At 43.9% G+C, this 13,140-nt stretch overlaps 1 protein-coding gene across 1 annotated transcript in view; it reads right to left on the bottom strand.

The window, feature by feature from the left end:
• WSCD2 (WSC domain containing 2) overlaps positions 1-11,101 on the bottom strand; it is a 386,410-nt gene extending 375,309 nt beyond the window's left edge. Inside the window, exon 1 of the mRNA XM_029571384.1 lies at positions 10,525-11,101. The gene's annotated coding sequence lies outside the window, so the exon portion shown is untranslated. The remainder of the gene's footprint in view (positions 1-10,524) is intronic.
• Between the last annotated feature and the right edge of the window lie 2,039 nt (positions 11,102-13,140).

Below are 13,140 nucleotides of genomic sequence, written 5' to 3'. Positions count from 1 at the left end.
ACAGTAGAGGAGTTTGAGACCTCACAGGTCTCTCTCGCTCTTCAAATGGGAGGACTTGAAAGCTCATATACTGCAACGTCTATTTTGTTGATCTCAGAACCCACAAAGACTCCAGTTTACTCCACAACCAACATGGCTGGCTATTAGAGCTCCAACATTCCTACAGCTTGAAAACAGAATAAAATTCAATCCATATGGTAGATAAGTAGAAATAGACAGCTTAGTATATTAATACAACTGCCGTTTTTTGCTTTGCTAGGTTTGTGTCTGTAGAAAAAAAGTTCTTCTAAACAAGAAACAATGAGGTCAGTATTCAAAGACGGTAACTTTTAAACAGCCGCGCACAGCGCACATGTATGCCAGCTCATGCCAAAGGTTGTGGCCCTTTTCTAATATCTGCGCGTATGGTATAAATTAGACTGTGCGTGTAGATGCACGCGTCCATATAAACTTATGCGCACATGTGCATGCAAATGCTGCCTCTACTGCACAAGGGGGGGGGATTTAAGCAGATACGTGCACCGATGCAATTACCAGTTTCCCCCGCTCGCCTAAGTAAGGGACAGGACTTCTCAACCCCCCTTTTACCCTGTTAGCAACCAACCCTTAAAACCCCGCAGATCTGCCTATTTTTTTTTTTTTATTACTTACACGTCATCCATAACAGTAGCAAAGTTACGCGGCAAGGGACACCGGCGTGCACTTGTGCGTGTAAATACTTACGTGCACATCTCGCGTTAAAAGTCCCGGAATGCCCACGTCCCGCTCCTTTTGTTTTTGGTGCGTACTGGGAGATATTGCGCATATACAGGCGGCTTTTGAAAATCCACGCGCCGTGCGCCGGCCCAACTTCTGCACGTGCCAGGCTTTTAAAATTCACCCCAAAGCCATTTAGATGGATAACTCACAAGTTGCCCGTCTAAATGTTTAATGCTGAATATTGACCTCCTTACTATTAGGACAGTTTGCTATGCAACAAGCTACTTGTTTGTGGAGAATCCAATTACATTACATTCGCGTTTTCTATTCTGAGTTTATTCGGCGTATGTATATTCCGCTGAGCCAAATTACAATGCAATATTATGCACACAAAAAAACATCCCCTCTCTTGGGCGCTCGAGCTAATATTCTAATGAGCTGGCGCACAAAAAAGGGACACGCACTGGATAATTTGCACACCCCGAGCACATCCATGCCATCGAGCAGCCAGGAGAAGTGGCTGTGCACAGGTAAGAAAATGGATGCTCGTAAATTGAGCTTCCCTTTTCCTAACCTGACTGCTGTCAAGATTTTGGGGGGTTTTTCCTGCAACTTTCTGTGGTTCTTCCTGCTTAGTATTGCAACAATATTAAGTAGGAGGAACCACAAAAAAAACTGTATTTTTTCTCTTCTGAGCATGGCTTGGGGTGCTCTGGGCTGGTGTTAATTTTTGAGCGTTAAAATGTGAGCTCAGGCTTCACTTTTTTACTTTTTTTTTTTTAGATCAGGGGTTCTAGCTAATAGCCTCAGTAACATGGCATTCGCATGTGATAACCGCTATTAGCTACGCGCCAGTATGGACGTGCATTTTGGATGCACTAATCCCAATATTGCATTGGGCGTATGTCTAGCGTGTCCAAAACGCATGTCCAACCGCATGTTTAGCGGCACGCTGAGCTCAGCGCCCGATATTGCATCAACCCCATAGTTTTTTCGTGTAATTTTCAAAGGAGAAGTTGGCTTGCATGTGTATGAGTGTCCCCCTACAGGGCTTCCCAAACCTGCCCCAGGAAATCTCCACACCTAATTGGGTTTTTAAGATATCCACCATGAATATGCTTGAGATAAATTTACAAATACGGAATCTCCATGTATATGCAAATGTATCTCATGCATATTTATTGTGGGATATCTGGTCTTCCCTGTCAATAAAAACATTAACATTCTTCTTGCTGGAGGAATCTGGGCTGTTCAGCATATAGCACTAAACTTTTACTTGAACAAGGGCATAGATTATAAAATACTCAATGTACTTTTTGCAGGGACATTACATTATATATAATGCAATTACATAGTACATAGTAATATAGTAAGTGATGGCAGAAAGAGACCAACCGGCATAGCAGTTATTCCTGGCCACTCTGCTAAAGATATATCCCAGCTGCCAGCAATAAAGCATGAACATATATACAATATTATTCTTTAACATCTTCTTCCTTTGTTCTCTATCATCTTGGGTAGATGAGCAAAACGGATCCCCCATTTAGTTCACCCTTTGTAACCCTCTGTTCACATCTCACCACAAAGTTTTGCAGAAATCGGAAAAACATAAGAAATGCCCTGCTGGGTCATACCAAAGGTCCATTAAACCCAGCATTCTGTGTCTGACAGTGGCCAAAAGTACCCAGCAGGATCCCACGGAATAGATCCAATGCTGCTTGCTCATAACCAGGGATAAGCAGTGGCTTTCCCAAGATTACATGGCTAATAATGGTTCATGAGCTTTTCCTCCAGGAACTTATCTAGGCCCTTTTTAAACCCAGCTACACTAACTGCTCTCACCACATCCTCTGGCAACAGATTCCACAGTTGAATTGTAAGCTGTGTAAAAAAACAAAACTTTCTCCAGTTTTCCATGGGCTACCCATTAGCTTTTTGAAGTGTCTCCTAGTTCTAGTACTATTTAAAGAGTAAAACAACTGTTCCCTATTTACCTATTCCACCCCACTCGTGATTCTATAGACCTCTATAATATCTTCTCTTAGCCGTCTCTTCCCCAGAATGAAGAGTCCTAACCTCTTCAGCCTTTCCTCATAGGGGAGCTGTTCCATCCCCTTTATCATTTTGGTCGCCCTTCTCTGCATCTTTTATATTTCTGCTGTGACTTTTTTTTAAGACGGAGCAGCCACAAAATACTCAAGTTGCCATTGCACCATGGAGCAATACAGCGGCATTATAATATCCACTAATGAAATAATTGTGTTACTTTACCACTGGGGACCTAGGAGGCTGGATGTTTGAGCAACAGCCGCGCTGGTGTCGGCCGTCTCAATGGCAGATGAAATTTAATGTGTGGCAAGTGCAACAAGATACATACAGGGAAGATTCATCAGAACTACAGGAGCATGATACTGGCTTCCATTTTAGGCACTGCCACCCAGGATCTTGGAACCATTGTGGACCTAACTTTGAAATCCTTGGTCTATTGTGCAGCGATGGTCACAAAAAAAAAAAAAATCAAATGGAATGTTAGGTATTATTAGGGAAGGAATGGAAAATAAAGCAGGATCTTTTCAATCATTAAATGAAATAAAATCCTTTAGAGGGCATTCTTTATTTTAATGTGGGGTTTTTTAAAATCTGTGTATTGCCAGACTCAAAGGACTGTCTACAGCTAGTTAACTGTAACACAAGTGGGCAGACGAAATTTGGAGGAAGGTTATTCAAATTACAGCAAGAAAGAGGACCAGCTGGAAAGGATCCCTGCATATAGGTAGTCCCCTGTCCAACATTTGTTACAATAATCTAGCCGGAGTAAACTAGAAACAAGCAGACAGGGTTCAGGGAACGCGGTGGTGCATTAAGGAACAATCTGTATTGTGATGTTCACTGGCGCATGGAAGAAACCTCCTCACTTTATGAACTTCAACCTCTTGCAGATTGCTTTCTGGCCTAACGTCCTCCTTTCCTCCCCATTTATAAAGGTATTGCACTTCTCCTAAATTAATTCCGCCCTGCAATTTTTTTCTCTCCATCAAAAATAGATATCTGTCGCTATTGTTATTTGAACACTGCTTTGAAGGACAAACTTTTAAAAACAAACAAAAAAAAAAATAATATGCCGAAAATAGCCAGCATAAAATTATAAGTCTTTATCAGCACAATGAATTTACCTTTCTGAAAAATTTAAGACATGAACAAAACCAAAAAGAATTCCTGAATTTGCACAAAAATGCATGCTGCTAAATATTAAATTAAGCACATTTATAGGGAGATTTAGCAAGCTGGGACAGGACTATAACACACCTTAAACAGCATGTACTGTGCAATATAGCCCTACTGTGGCAATATCATGCTTTGTATCTGCATAACAGCTGCAGCTGTTTTGCATGCATAAAATTGCGTAATGCATGCAAAGCAGCTAATGCATAGTCAATTCTATATACATTTTTCAGCCATGTTATGCTATCTACAGCTTTACTGAAAACGGTATTCTAGTGCGGGAGCACAAAGACCCTAACACGGATACTGATGCTCCTGCGCGAGAATTATAGGGTCATGCGGCCCAACATGACCCCCGCCCTCCAAAAAGTATTAAAAAAAAAAAAAAGCTTGTAGGGATGTTACAAGACACCCTACCTGTCATGGATGTGAGCCCTTGGCTGTGGCATGGCCGACGCAGCCTAGCAGGCAAATCTGCTAGGCCCAAGCTGACAGCTGGTGGAGTCACTCTTACTGGGACTGGATCTGGAGCTCCACCTATACCAGCCTCATTCCCTGAAGGTTGGGCCCTTGGGTTCCAGGGGCCAGCGAGGCTTAAGCTAGAGTCCCGTAAGAAGTGGTCAGACGAATTCAAGGTGTGGGCAGTGGTCAGGGCTGGCGGTGGGCAAGAGTAACTGGTTCAAGGCCTAGTTTGGCGCAGACATCAAGCAAACAGTGTCCGTATCCCAGCAGGATTCAGGGCAGGAGGCAAATCAGAAGAGTATCAGAGGTCAGAACGAGGCAAGACAGGACACTGGGGAACAAGATAAGGCAGGGCGGACAGGGCAAGGCAACAGAGAGCCAGGGCAAGCAGGATCAAAGCAAGGAGGAAGGACAAGGAGGCAAGGCACAAGGAGATGGCAACATGCACTGCAAGACAGGAGGAACTGTTGCTGAGGCATCAGCTTAGAGCGCAGCAGGGGTTTAAATACCTCACTGCACTGACGTCATTGATCAGAACTACGAGTTCCTTTCCCACTGCAGGGCCTGTAGAGCTGGCGAGGGTGCGCGTCCATAAGAGAGGGCGTCACGTTGAGAGCATGGTGGTGGTGTTGGAGCCACTAGCAGAGGCCGGGGTGTGTTGCGGGGAGTGAGGCCAGTTGCAGAGCCATCCCTCGGCCCGCCAAACATTACACTGCCCACCCCAGGGCCACCGTTTGAGGTAGCCCCTGCAAAAATAAAAGTATAACAAAGGAAAAATCAGTCACGTAGTGATGCCCTGCCTCCCCTGGCCAAACCCTTCCCCAGTCAATTCCAATAATCTTCTTCTTTATTGAATCCCCTCACTCTCAAGAGCTGCTCCCCAAGCCCCCTTTCCATAAAATTTCAAGGCAGGTCCCCCTCCCATACCTTTAAAAATGACATTGGTGGACAGTTGGAGGATCTAAGGCATTCACTAGCCTTAACGTGCATGACCTATGGGTCAGGGAATGTTCAAAGCTCACATAACCCCAGTTTTGTTATGCTGTGCTTAGAAGCAAAGTGTCTTTTTGTAGGAAACAAAATCTTACTTTTCTGCCTCTAATCAGTTACTAATCTCATCTGAACCCTGCATCATCTCTGCCTTCAGAAATGTTCATCATCACTTCTCCCTGAGTGTTTGAATACCTTGGAAGACAACAATGGTCTCATGTTGACCCTCCTCATTCCAGGAAGCTAACTCAGCATCCCTTTAACCTGTCAAAATTAAGTTGCATGCCTATGAGTTGCTTGGTCTGGAGAAGCAAGAAAGGAGACAGAATCTATACAGAAAGAGGAAAGGCCTCAGACACAATGGACTCTGACTCCACAGTAAGTACTTCTGCTTGCTCTTCTGCCATGGGTTGAAGGGAATAATGTTGTAGTCTCTCTGGGACTGCATGTTCCAGGGGGTGGGAATCATGTCCTATTTCTAGCTTGGCATAACTGTGCCATGCCTGGAGGTTTTAGAGCTGGGTAAGTAAATGATGTTCTGTTTCTTACATTTCATTGTGCCATTATGGCTTTTTTTCTACAATTCAGAGATTCAAGGAAGTGGAGTTGAACGTCTGAAGAAATAAATGAGATTGGTTTTCATAGATGAGAGCAGCAATTCATCATTTGAGGGATATTCCAATGCTGATGATCCAGACTTTCTTCCAGGGGCCAATAACTGCTCTGAATCATTATATAATTAATAATTAAATGTTATTTAATTGATAACCAATTAAATCTAAAAAAATCAATTAACAATATTACGAAGGACTGTTTCTTTAAGCTACAAGTTATGAAAAGACTCAAACCCCTCCTCCACCTCCAGGACTTCAGAACAGTGCTACAGTCAACGATTTTCTCCAAAATCGACTACTGCAACACTCTCCTCTTAGGACTTCCAATCTCCGCCACCAGACCTCTACAGATGCTCCAGAACTCAGCAGCCAGGATTTTAACCAACACTAACCGGAGAACTCACATCACCCCGATACTTAGAAACCTACACTGGTTACCTATTAAATACAGAATTTGGCACAAAGCTCTCACCATCATCCACAAATCCACACACAACCAACTTCCTTTAGACCTTCAGTTACCACTCAAACCATACACATCTGCAAGACCCATCAGAGAGGCTCTCAAAGGAACCCTTCAAGTTCCCCCAACTAAATTCACTCGACTAACCTCCATGAGAGAGCGGGCACTTTCCACAGCTGGCCCCACCATCTGGAATAACCTGCCGACGGATCTACGACTGGAACCCTGCCTGACTACCTTCCGGAAAAAACTCAAGACTTGGCTTTTTGCCCAAGCCTTCCCTGAAACATAACATCTTATCTGAGCTTTCTTTTAGCTCAATAGACTAAAAGACCAACCCAGTAATTACATCTCCATCCATGTTTATTCTCCAGTTTTTCCTGTCCTTTATTTCCTGGCTACACTAGCCTCCAAGTTCTTTCCCCCTGTTATTTGTAACTGCGCTTCGGCCTTCTTGTTATATGGTTTCTTGTTAAGTTAACCCCCAAGTTTGATGTAAACCGGCCTGATATGAAGCTTGTCATGAAGTTCGGTATAGAAAAATGTTAAATAAATAAATAAATAAATAAATCTAAAGAACAAATATCCCATAAAAGTTCATCCAGTAGAAATGAGGAGTTGGTGGTGCCCGCAACCAAGATACCATCCTCCAGTGGTACAGAGGAGGAGCATCCCTTGGGGAAAATGGTAGAGGCAGATCTAGGAGCTTCATAGTCCGGGGAACATCCCAGATGCAGCCACCATGAGATGGAGAAATGTCAGTGTAAAACCCTTTTTTCAGCACATAAAGAGTCAAAAGTTCAATATGTCAAGATGGATAAGGAACTAAAAACCAGAATGCTTAGTTTCCCTCTGTGACCCTTCTGACTGCACCATCCTTATATCCAAAATCTCCAAACCCACTATTCTGTCACTAAAAGATACCTCTCATGAACCCACAACAAGGGATAAAGGAGGGTCTCATTCCAAAAGATATCTTCAAACAAGAAATGTTATTTTCTAAAATCTGGGGTTTCCAACAGAAAAAAAGCAGGGAGGCAAAGGATAAGATCAGGGAGTGGAACGCAAGTAATCCTCATGACATAAACACACGTAAGCATCCGGATGATACTTAACTGAAGGCATACATAAGCCTCCTCATTTCAAGTGACTTGTTCTATGGAGGCCACGAAACCCCGAACGCATCGTGGTCTCTTTGTTTTCATGCCCCAGTGAGTCTGGGAAAATTCCAATAAATAGCAGCGCGCATGTATTTTGATAATAAAGGAGGAAAGAGCTTTGGATACATTTGCTGCATTCAGGATGCACGGAAGAACTTTGAAAGCATTTGTGTGCCAGGGACAACCCTGACTGTGCATAAGCAGCTGGTAGCTTTCAGGGGTCGCTGTCCCTTTGGACAGTATATGCCCAGCAAACTCTCAAAATGTGGTATCAAGATTTAGTGATGCTGGGATCACGCCCGCTGAATGGGGATAGCTACTTGGGCAAATAAGCTGGAGAAGAACAGCTCCCGCAGTTAGGTAGCCATCTTGTACAAAAGTGGGATGTCATTTGAAATAAGATTTCTTTTTAGCTAAATAAAAAGTTTAATGTTAACAAAATCATGGATTTCCAGCGTAACCTTTACTGTCTATTGGGCACTTGGATCAGGATCCAAAAGGGCCTCAAGAGTTGCACCAATATTGATTTAAGGGGTCTGAATGTCTGCCAAACGGTATTTCTTTCTCAGATAGGATCTTCCCTTTATGGTGTCGAGATACAGAGTAGCATTTTCATAGCTTTGGCTCATTTCTGACGTTTGACTAACAATTCTGTAGTTGTTTGCCTTTGTCCTGTCACTACTTTTCTGTAGCGAGTCCTCAACCTCTTCTTTCCAGGCCCTTGGAACCATCTTTGATGCCAAGTTCATGCACAGAGCTGCAAAGGGTGCAGTCAGCACCTTCCCGAGCTCATTTCATGTCCTGGGATGTTTGCCCCAGAGCCTCAAGGCCTTATTATAATAATAATAATTATTATTACCTCCTCCGCTGTCATTTGGTCTCTCAACATCTTAGCGCAAGTGTATGGAAGTGGAAGAAATTTGTCTAGGAAGTAACTTACCAAGAGGATTAAAATCTAAAATTTTACAACGCACTGGGTCCTAAAAGGCACAAAAATGTCTTAATCATCTCATACAGATTTTTAATTTTGATATGTAGCAAATCACGTGACATCCACAAACCTTAGAATATGTTAGTGAAGTGGTTTCTTTGCAGATCCTGCTTTCATGTATGGTTGTGGAAATACATTTTTTGTACTAGTATGGTTGCTTTGAGATTATGTTGAGACAAGAACTTTGTTTTCAAATCTGCAATACTGTTGACATTTTCAGCAATAAGGAATAAAAATCACTTTCAAAATCAGCAAAATCATAAGCTCCTGCATTTCAATTCTGGGTTCCTATATTTTATTGATATCACAAAAATACTAATATTCTATGTAGTGAATAGAGCAATAACTTGTCTTGGGCAATATTAATACCATATTGATACACTTTTTTCTTTAATCGTAAAAGAAAAAAGAGTTGCAGTTAAGCCACCAGGATACATAATGATCTACAGGCTTTTGGATTTTCTGGCTGCCCCCTATTTATACAAATACACTGTGTTCCATCAGATATGTTTCTCTAAGAAGGAGCTAGCGTTCCAGTGATTAAGGATAGTCAAAGGCATTTCAGTTCTAAATTTTATACCTTTCATATGTTTAACAAGCTCCCCACTTTGCCCCAGCCAATTTCAAGAAATGTTTCAAAATCTTGGTTTTTAGTTTTGTTGGCGTTTTTCAAAAAATAAAAAATTGATAACATTTATTTTATTTATCTAATACTTTTTATACTGCAAGCCCAGTGTGAAGGAGATTGGTGAACAAGGCTTCAGCCATAGAAAAACAAATTGAATATATCAGAATCAGTGTGTCGTCTTCCCAAATGTTTTCCTGATGAAAAAGGACAGGTTGCAAAAGTTCAACAACTCCCTGGTTTGTCTACAAGCTGTGAAAACTGCAGCATGGTGGCTGCCAGGGATCACTATGCTAGTAAAAACTGAGCCAAGAGGGCATCTCTCTTCATTAAAATCCATTTCCATTTGATTCATTAAAATGTTGACTGTAAAAGAGGTTCAGTCCTCAGAGATTGGGCAAGGATCTTGACCTTTAATTAGGAAGACCCTTCAATGTTTCAAAAGCCTTAAGAACGTCAAGGCACATCACTGTAAAAAGTTTTATTTTAAATAATCCTTACATCAATCTATTTTAAATCTGTATTTTTTTTGTAAAACGGCCGAGTGACGAGGTCTCAGTCGCCTGCACAGATCGGATCCCGGATTCCCTTTCAAGTGTCTCCCTGTAGGCAGGGCATCTTCTCTGCCCGTTTCCTGCCTTAGCTCTTTTTCCTAAGGAGCATCTGGTAAGATTTCAGTTTGTCTGCAAAATTGAGAGGAATCGCCTGGTGAAAGGATATACAAGCCTGTCAGATTTCCCTGGCAGTTACCAAACTATTAGGAGCTGTTCTGAAACCCCTGGTTTTCTGCACAGATTGTTATTTTTATTACGATTCCAACAGCCAGCACAAGGGTTATTAATCTTGTCCGGGAATATGGCAGTTTCATGTGCTTCCCTAGGACTTAATAATGCGGGGATACAAAAGAATCGTGTACCCGACACCTCCTAAATCTGCTAGGACGACAGAAAGAGTCTTCGAGCACGAATCCTTCTGCCACCCTGTCTGGCTCCTTCTAATAACAGCTGCAAAACATTTCATTCTTTGGAAGGCAAAACCTGGGCAGGTGAGCAGCACCTTAGGCACATGCACGCTTGTCAAACTTTCAGGGTTAAGGCGATGGAAATCTGCTCCGTGTTTAACTCCCCGAGGCACGAGGTTCGGTGCACGCCTCCCCCTGTTCTTCTGAATGCCACAGGGACCCCCAGGAGCTGTCTTTTGGGTTGGAGGGTGCACCCTTACCCCCCTTCCATCCACTAAGAAACCCCTCAGCAAGTTCCAATTAGCAAGCAGCCAGCCAAGGATGCCCTTCCTCTTACCTGCGGGGGTAATCCGGCAACTTCCAAACTCCTCGGACGCCGCTGGCTCACGGAACAACCTCGCACGCTGAAGTCCGAGGGGGGGTCGGGGGAGGGGGGGTCTTTTGCTCTTACCCCCTTCAGGTTTGTCAAGGGCTCCAACAACCTTGATCTATCAGCAGGACCGATCCTCTTTGCCTGCCTTGATCAGCAGGAGGCTCCGTTTGTATCCAGCAAGCAAACCCCCAAATAAGGGAGCGGGGCTGTCTCCCTCCCCCCCTCCCCGAGGAATGCAGCAGCAGCAGTGCCCGTGAGATGCAGCGCGCTGCTCTCTCTCCCCCCCCCCCACCCTCCCTACGGACAGCAGCCTGGCAGCCGGGAGACGGCGCTCGCTGCTGCAGCTCCTCCTCTGCCGGAGCCTGGCGGGCGAGCCGCCTCCATCCCTGCCTGCCCGCCCGCTCGCTCTCTGCTCGGCCCAGCCCCCTCTGGCCAGGGAGCGGCGGAGGTCAGGCGTCCCCCCCTCGCCCCGCGGCGAAGGACTGCAGGAGGGGAGGGGGAGAGGCAGCGGCGCTGGTGGGCTGGGAGCCCGCTCGCCTCCCCCCCCCTCCCCTGCTGCAGCTCCTTATTCGCGGGCCTGCAGCACTGCCTGCCGCTTAACTCCTTAACTGCCGCTCGGAGCTGGGGCTGGCAGGGGATTAAGAGCCGTGCGCGGCTACCGCTTCCAAAATAGGCATTCATGGGGGGACACGAAAAGTATGGGCGGCTCTTCTTCTTCTTTTTTTTTTTCTCGTAAATGCCTGGAACAGTAGTCGAACCTGAACTCGACGAGAGTACGAAGCACATTGTGATATGTTTCAGAGCATCGGCTGTAAGCTGCTAAAAGAGAAAAACGATGCTAAAATTAGGTGGTGGTTGGTAGTACAAAATTCTAAATGAGTTTTTAAAATAGAAAAAAAAAAGGAATATTTTTAGCTCCTGGGCTGAGACTTCCTGCACTTGTAAAACGGAGCAGTCCTGGTTTACTTTGCCTGGATTTAAGCTGGGGGGGGGGGAGCACTAAAAAGTGGCAACTGAACTCGTTTTTCTCTGTTCATAGCAAAGGGGCAGAGCCTAGCCAAGAGGTGGGACATGTTGGGGGCTAGTAGAGACAATTTGCAGAGTCTCTACCCCTAATGCAGAGCCCGTTTTTTCATGCACAAAACTTTGCTTTTATTTATTTATTTTATTTATTTAAGGTTTTTTTATACCGGCATTCAAGAACTCGTTCTCATCATGTCGGTTTACAGAAAACAGGGGTGCAAAAATATAACCAAAAACATAGATAAACATGGAGAAGAGAAGCAGTTACAATTAACAAGGGTTCATGAACTGGGACTATAAGAAATAAAAGAGATAGATGAGGATAATTATATACAAGTGTACAATGTAAATAAGGAGTCCTCTATAAATACAAGAGAACAAAATAAATATGGAGTCCACTATATACAGCTACTTAGCATAGGAGTCATTGATGGGTCTTGTTAGGTGGAGTTCGGGAAGGCTTGCCTGAAAAGCCATGTCTTCAGTCTTTTCCTAAACGTTAAGAGGCACGGTTCGTTTCTTAGATCTGGTGGGATAGAGTTCCATAGCGGAGGGCCTGCTGTTGAAAGGGCTCGGTCTCTCAAGGTTCTGTGATTAGTAGTTTTTACGGGTGGAACAAGGAGGCATCCTGTGTAGGCTTCCCTAGTCGGTCTTGTTGATTTGTGAACACGGGGAGGAATTTGTAGGTCGATTATGGTGTGTTGGTGAATGATTTTGTATAATAATGTGATGGATTTGTAAATTACTCTGAAGTGGATTGGTAACCAGTGGAGGGCTTGAAGGACTGGAGAGATGTGGTCTCTTTTTCTGGTGTTTGTTAGTAAACGTGCTGCTGCGTTTTGGACCATTTGGAGTGGTTTTGTATATGAGGAGGGGAGGCCAAGAAGAGTTGCGTTGCAGTAGTCTAATTTGGAGAAGATGAGGGCTTGGAGAATGGTTCTGAAATCTTTGGCGTGGAAGAGTGGTCTTATCCTTTTTAAGACTTGCAGTTTATAGAAGCAGTCTTTGGTTGTTTTGTTGATGTGGGCTTTGAAGTTCAATTTATTGTCGATTAGGACACCTAGATCCCTTACATGAGTGGTTTGTAGGTTGGTTGGAAGACAGACTGTGGGTTTGTTATCGGGAGTTATGAGTAGGACTTCAGTTTTAGATGAGTTTAGTACCAGATTGAGGCTGTTGAGGAGGCTTTTAATTTCTAGGTGGCAGGATTCCCAGAATTCGAGGGTTTTTGAGTATGATTCTTTGATAGGGATCAGGATCTGGATGTCGTCCGCATAGAGAAAGTGTATTAAGTTGAGGTTGGTGAGGAGTTGGCATAGTGGGAGGAGGTAAATATTAAAGAGTGTAGGGGATAAGGAGGAACCTTGTGGGACTCCGACGGTCGAGTCGTGGCGTGCTGATTCTTTGTTCTGTATTTTTACCTTGTAGCCTCTGTTGGTTAGAAATGATTTGAACCAGGAGAGCGCTAAGCCAGAGATTCCTATAGCAGCTAACTGTTTAATGAGGATCGCGTGGTTTACGGTATCGAAAGCTGCTGAAAGGTCTAGAAGGACCAGC

This window comes from Rhinatrema bivittatum, chromosome 11, assembly GCF_901001135.1.
Source record: "Rhinatrema bivittatum chromosome 11, aRhiBiv1.1, whole genome shotgun sequence".
NCBI lineage: Eukaryota > Metazoa > Chordata > Amphibia > Gymnophiona > Rhinatrematidae > Rhinatrema > Rhinatrema bivittatum.
The sequence above is the reverse complement of the archived record's forward strand: the minus strand, read 5'-3'. Positions and strand labels throughout refer to the sequence as shown.